The 7,550-nt window shown below is 39.6% G+C and overlaps 1 pseudogene; it reads right to left on the reverse strand.

The window, feature by feature from the left end:
• Window positions 1-1,119: 1,119 nt before the first annotated feature.
• On the reverse strand, window positions 1,120-7,550 carry LOC109055800 (annotated as a pseudogene).

The following is a 7,550-nucleotide window of genomic DNA, read 5'->3' on the forward strand; positions in this document are numbered from 1 at the left end:
CCCCCCCCCACACACACAACACACTAATTATATGATGATGCACGAGTCACTTGTGCAGCATTGGTCTGCTCACTCACCGCTCACTACCTCATGCGGCATGGAACTACCTCATCAGTCAGTTAAAATAACTGCTCTTGGTCACTTGTCACTTGTCACTTTAATCAGACTTAAGATATTTTAATAAGTGATTTTTTTGCACTAAAAAGCTTTTAACTGCCACTGTTGTTCACTTCATTGATTTGCACTATATCTGTCATTGTACCTTGCGCTGCTTTATTTAACTTTATTTTTAACTTGTATTTTTATTATATGTCTTTTATATTTTTATAAATCCCTTATGTATAATGTAATCTACATTTTATATTTGATCTAGTTATTTTTTTAGGCTTTAATGGTTAATGTTATCTGTATGCACCGGAGGACTGAGAGTAACGCATTTCGATTCTCTTTATGTATGTACTGTACATGTGGAAATTGACAATAAAGCAGACTTGAACCTTGAACTTGAATTTTGTTGTGGGATAAAAAATTTTTGGTGTTTATTACTTGAATTTTTAATTAATTTGGTTATATTGTAGGGATGACTGTTTTATATTTCTAATGTCTTTTGGATAGTTAGAAAATAAGGTCTATAAATGTATGATTCCTACACATTTCGTTCATCAAGACACAATTGAAAGCAGCTTTTATGAATTTTGAAGCCTAAATACAATAGCCAGAAGTTAAAAGCTAACATTAAGCTCTAAAAGAAATACACTACGGTCACATGACTTCAGCATCACCATTTAAGCTTCTGACAGCTCTTGCTATCTTTATTTAATATCTACAAATTGGAATGTTTGAGTTAAAATGGTCTGCGAGAGTGTGATTATAAAAGCAACAAGGCTTTAAAATGAGACTAGTGAATAGATAAATTTTCTAGTTCAGCTTGATGCCGTTTAATGTGCTTGACAACCTCTAGTCCCATTTAGCCACTGATTAGCAACTACCTTTTTCAAGACACATAAAAGCTTAAAAAAAATTCAAGAGTAGGGTATTACTACTGTACTTTGTGTAGTAGAATGAAATGTGAAAATATCTTGAGCTTGTGTTAACCACAGACGTTATTTTAGGCATTTAACCAAAAACCTATTTAAAAAACCCATTAACATTGGGGTGATGGAACTGGAAGTTCAAAAATGTCAGCTTGGATCTGGGTTTTAGGACTCATTCCTGCGGCGCTCTATTCATAATCAGTTACTGTTCTCTTGGGTGTGCTATAACTGTGTATGGTTTGACTTTAAGAACCACACTGGCGACACCTCGCAGGTCAGGCAGAGGCTCCTCTTTACTGGCAGGCAGAAACTGAAAGTCTCGCAGTAGATACGCAGTGAAGAGAAACATCTCCATTTTGGCTATTGCCTCTCCCAGACACAGTCGGGCCCCTCCTCCGAAAGGAATCAGGGCACGAAGGGACCCTCCACCACCTTCCAAAAAGCGTTCTGCAATAAATTAGATTCACTGTCACAGTTAATCAGCACTGTATTGTGTACTATGTAAATATGCAAATTAGAAAAGTTGGACAATATGTGTGGTTTTGTACCTGGTTTGAAGCTGTATGGATCATCCCAGACCTCTGGATCATGGTGGGCACCATATAGATTAGGAATGATTATTGTATTCTTGGGGATGAAATGGCCTGCAATACTAAAGAGAGGACTGTATGAATTTCTCACAGGAGAGAATCTGATTTTTTAAAAGTGACGAAAGTGACGTGACCCAGACTCGGAATTAGTGCTCTGCATTTATCCCATCAAAGTGCACACACACACACGGAGCAGTGGGCAGCCATTTTTTGCTGCGGCGCCTGGGGAGCAGTTGGGGGTTCAGTGGGTTTTTAGTGGTTTGCTCATTGTTGGTTTTTTAGTTGTGTATGGAGGTGTGTGAGTTCGCTGTACATTCATACAATCCCTGCCGGTACGAGACTCGAACCCACAACCTTTGGGTTACGAGTCCGACATTAACCATTAGGCCACAACTTTCCCAGTCGTGGGGAAGTCTTCCCCCTTTTCACCACAAGATCCAGTTGAGACATTTTGATTTAAATAATAATTTTCATTTAAAAACATATACATGTATTGTTCACAATAAGATTCAGATTAGCAGCACCTGATTAAGATTATCAGCTTGTCTGGCGAGAGCTCCATGAACTGAACTAAGTGTGGTAGATAGGAGAGATATACACTGCGTTCCATTTGGAATGGCTCATCCCTATGCCCTAATCCCTTCAAAGGGTTTACCCTCTGGAGTGAGAGCTTCAAAAGGGTTGAAGTGCCCTTCTGTTTCTTGAAGTGCCCTTCTGCATCATCATCACATGCCCACATGGAGGCACCGTCATCATGCAAAGGATCATGGGAGCCCGAAGTGTCCATCAGTAGTACCCTTTGAAATCCATCATTCAGAAGGGCCCTTTGAAGTGGCCAGTTTTGAGCACTTTGGTTTGGAACAACCTTTCAATATGGCGACCATGATTTTTTTCACTCCGAAGTGCCCTTCGGATGGCGATATATCCCATTTGGAATGCACCGATACAGTACAAAATGTGCAGAGTTGAGAACCACTGTTCTATAACATGCTCTTGGAAAACAGATTGGGTGAATTTTTGTTTTATGCCAACTTTAATGTCAGGGCTAGTAAGTCATTAACACTGTGTTTAATATGACCAATTATATATTCAGAATCGGCTGCAGGGTGGGTTTCTACATGGTTTTACATTGCTAATTATTAGTGGTGCAACAGATCACAAAATTCATGGTTCGGATCATATATGGATTTTTAGTCACGGATCGGATAATTTTTAAAAGCAGAAAAAAAAAAAAAAAAAAAAGGTTTAAGGTTAAAAAAACACATTATTTTCCCAGCCTTCTGAAAAGCGAGGTGTGCTCTGATTGGCCAGCTATCAAGTGCGTTGTGATTGGCCGAATACCTCAAGTGTGTGGTGGAAATGTTATGCCTCTTAACATATTGTGATGCCCTGTCCGGCCGGAGCAAAGAGAAATAGACATAACACCCATTATAAACGTGATATAAACATGATTTCTAGTCTTGTCCACTTTTGGAAGCCCAAACAAAGTAGTTTCGCTTTCTCAACGAAACAACGTCACACAACACGGCCGGAGCTGCGGCCGGAGGCCTAGAGTGAGCTGCGGCCGGCTATAGTGAGCAGAGGCTGACGGCTTGAGAACAGTGCGGCAGGCGGATTCTAAGAAGGAGCGTCCATTGTGCTTGCGGCAACAACATGGGACGACCCCAGGCTGGACTCCACTTCGTCCATGGTGAAAGGCGATCCACAGTGCAAAGTTGAAGTATTTCCTCAGCGACCAGCATGGATCAGTTCCAGGCATGACGAAGCGGATATCGTCCTCTTTTGGAAGGCCAAACAAAGTAGTTTCGCTTTCACAATGAAACACAGCATCTATACGACATGGCAGCAGCAACAACAATACAAGAAGTTATGCCTTCTTTCTTTGCGTGAACATCTGGGCGGCGTTATGCAAACCTTCCCACATAGTGACGCAGAGATGTGGGGGCATGTTAGAACGAGTCGTTTCAGGGGGTCGTGGATGAGTGTTAACTTTTATAAAGAATATCTCTTTGGATTTGAGACTTTAGTCTTGTTTACTTTACAGATCTTCTTTATGCACCAAGAGCTTGTAACACTCCAAAGAGAAAGGAAAAATTTAAATTGTATCATATGACCCCTTTAAGTAACCTACTTCTATACCACAGCAAAAACTACTAGCTTAACTAATAAAGTTAGTAATAAAACAAGAACAATTATACAAATTACAACCATAGATGAAAACAACAAATCACAGTTACAAATATCAGAATTTAGGTGCAGAAATTTAATAATTAAGTTTAACACAATAGTGCTCACTGCACAAGTTAAATACAGATTAATCTTTGTTAGAGCTGTGGTGTTATTTGATTAGCAGACAGAAACCAGTATTTATTGGCTGCTGTCTCTTTAAGTCCAACTGCACAGACCCAATACCGACACACATCCGGTTTCTTTCTCACCTGTTTATGTTCATTTAAGACATAACCGACTGTGTTTACTAAAATATTTGCCAAAGCGGATATTTTAACATAACTTTGTGTGTATGTGAAAGGGGAATCACGTGGTGTCTGAATCGCGCCTCTCTCTCTCTGTCTGTGTGCGCTTCGGTTGCACGTGGCAGCGGCTGAGTGCACAGAAGAAATTGCGCAAGTTAAAACTGCTTGAATGTGTAAACTGGCAAGACAAAACATGTACAAATGATAAACTTTCACTCTATGATGGTTAAACTTAACAGTTAATCTGCAAATCACATTCGTGCCGAACCGTGGGGCCTGGTCCGTACGGATCACAGTTCATCTACGACCGTTGCACCCCTACTAATGACGAACTGAGTTGAAACAAATCATAAGTAATCACAGCACTTTGATTACACTTGATGCTCACCTGCTGTTTCGTATGGCTTTATGAGGCACAGCGAGGGGAGCTACAGGTCGAAGTCTTAACATTTCACTGATCAGCGCACACAGATATGGCAGTCTGTGACGGTCACTGTATTGAGGGTACCGCACATCCAGCACACCACACAGCTCCTCATAGACTTTATTCTGAACCTGGATAATTTGGAAACAAGATGTGCTTTGTGTTGAATGTTTGTTTATAGACTTATAGAACTGTGGCTTATTTCATGAAGCTGGTTTAAGTAGATCTAAGGAAACCTCAGGTCTGTGTTAAAGGAAGGCCACAGTCCAGTTAAGCAAGGCAGCAGTAGTTTCTGTCCCTCCGATTAGTAGATCCACTGTGGTCATGTGCACATGAGTGTCTGTCAGAGTCTAGGTAGAGGAGACAACAATATTTGCAATTATTCGTAGATTAACAACATTGGATATTTTGAATACTTTATAATGCTATGTAATGAGTTTCTCAAAAAACATTATGAAGGTACAAATAATTTAATTATTCTCCTTTTGGGTCTCCAGTTTGAGAAACCCTGGTCCAGGGATGTCCACCCTTGCTCCTGGAGGACCACTGTTCTGCAGAGTTTAGTTCCAACCTCTGTTAAGCACACCTGAAACGGCTAATCAAGGTCTGTAAGATTACTAGAAAATTCCAGGCAGGTGTTTTAGGGCATTTTGGAGTTTAACTCCACAGGCTCTTCAGTAGAAGGATTGGTCACCCCGCAATTGATCAAACCGACATGTTCCATTGCTCCTCACCATCTGATTGGCCCCTTGTGGTGGTTTCAGGCACTGCAGAAGCGAGGAAGTCACTGTGCCACCTGCTTTATGGTCACTTTTCTGTGCACATCACACAATGGCACTCGATTAGATGTGTTTTGCAAGTTTAGTCATCTATGCTTGATCATTACTTGCATCATTTGACCATTCATTCTTACCATGAACTACTCTATGTGTTTCCCTATTAGCTCATCGCGTCTGGCAACCTCCTTCATGAGATGAGAGAATGGAGGGTTGGGTAATTTCTATGAAGAAAAATATCTTTAAATTGCCTGCAAATGAAATGGATCTTAGGTCAAAACAGTTCTAAAATCCAGCTACTTCAAATGTGTTACCCTGAGCAGAGGGAAGGAGTCCAGCGCTGAGATCCAGGGTGAACCCCAGAGAGACACAATCTTATTCAGACAGTCCTGCAGATTCTGCAGTTCTACTGAACTCTTATCATACTGTCACAAGGGGAAGATTGCATAGTTTATTAACACGTGAGACTGTAAAGTTGGAAATACATGTGAGAGTATATTGTGCAGAATAACATTTAAACATCATTTACACTTTTGCCAAAAGTTAGTGTTGTGATGACATTACTCGCAGCCACAGTAAAATCTTGAGATAAATCCACTGCTTTTCCATTGTAGTCCCGCAAAACCTGTTTCAAAACCACAAGGGAAGAAATTAAATTCATCCCAATGAAACCACTTGTTCTTTCTGTAATTCGTTAATTCTAAAAAACAAAACAAAACAAAAACGCAAACTGCCTTTGAGTGGTTGGCTTATGTTGGGGTTTAGTCTTACTTTTAAGGCTGGAATACTGTACACTACATGACTTTTGCCCAGATTTACAGTCTGGAGAAGTTGCCGCTAGTTGCCAAAAGTCAGAGCCAGTCTCTAATTTGAGTTGGGAAGTTTCATAGAAAGTTGAGTATAGTATGATATAGTTACAGACTCCAAACGTTCTCCCATCTTTCCAAACAATTTTACGTTGAACAATATTGCGCAAGTTCCCAGCATGCATTGCATTGCAAACATTTTGTGGTAATTATTATTAAAATGTTATTATTGTTTTACATTTTACTGGCTTAATTTATGCTGCTGATGCTGTTGTCACTGTCAGTTGGATCAGAGTTCATATTTTTACTGAATTAATATTTGTTGATCATCACCATGTTTGAGAATCATGTGTTGAGGTACTGTATGAAACTTATGGATTCAATACATTTATTTATCAGCATAAATGTTTGCCTTTAGTTTTAAGAGGGTGATATTACCCATATTATGTAGTAGGCTTTGAAACTGAAATATAAAGACAAAAGAAAGAGAATTACTAAAGAGGATTAGCTTCGCTAAATACTAAATCATCTTTAGTTGATGTGACAGATTTTTTTACAGTTCAATAGACTGCCTTTTATTCATTTTATGAGCTAAAGTTTGTTAATTGAGTTAACTTAAGTTGAATGTGATAGGTTACCTTTTTTTTTTGTACAGCATACTATCGCAAAAGTCTTTTGACATCTTTTCCTGATCTCCTAATTTTTTAAGTTTATGTAATTCATTCAGTTGTTACATTTACATGAGATGACTTCATATCATCAGTTTTGCTATCATGGAAATGGAATAAAAATGATAATTACTTGTGTTGCCACAGTTGAGCCGATAGATATTTCCATAGCGAAGTGCCAGTGAAGTCAGGTGAATGGGCAGATGTTCTTGGGCAAGATCCAGCATGTTGCCCAGCAAAGGGAGAGAGAGAGGACCAGGAAGAGAGGGAGAAAGAGGACCAAGGAACCCCTTAGACAGGGATGGCTTGAGTCTAGGCACAGCCGCTTGGTCAGTGAAAAGAAACATATATTAAAACAAAGCAGAGCTGTCGAATATAACAGTCTCTTTCTTAATTTTTTTGGTATTCAGGTTATCAATGGAAACAATTTTTAAACTACTCAAACCTCCTACCTTCTGGTTGGTTGCTTGGTTTGGCATCTCCATCACTTTGCCTGTCAGTCTGTCCACAGAGTTGGACCACAAGCATCCACAAAATGAAAAGCAACAGCACCACACTCACCGCTGAGATACGCATGCTGTTGATTCTAAACAGAAAACTTTCCGAAAGCTTTTCTTTTACTCTCCCCCCTTTTATTAACTTCCTCCTCCAATCCTGCATCAGTCCACTTGATTGAGTGTTGCTTCTCAGTGTGTCTTCTCATCAAGGATAAATAAATATTATCCTGACCTTTATCTCAATAAAGCAAGAAGAATGAACCACTAACATTACGGTTTGA

The sequence above is a fragment of the Cyprinus carpio genome, chromosome A16 (genome assembly GCF_018340385.1).
Source record: "Cyprinus carpio isolate SPL01 chromosome A16, ASM1834038v1, whole genome shotgun sequence".
Classification (NCBI taxonomy): Eukaryota; Metazoa; Chordata; class Actinopteri; order Cypriniformes; family Cyprinidae; genus Cyprinus; species Cyprinus carpio.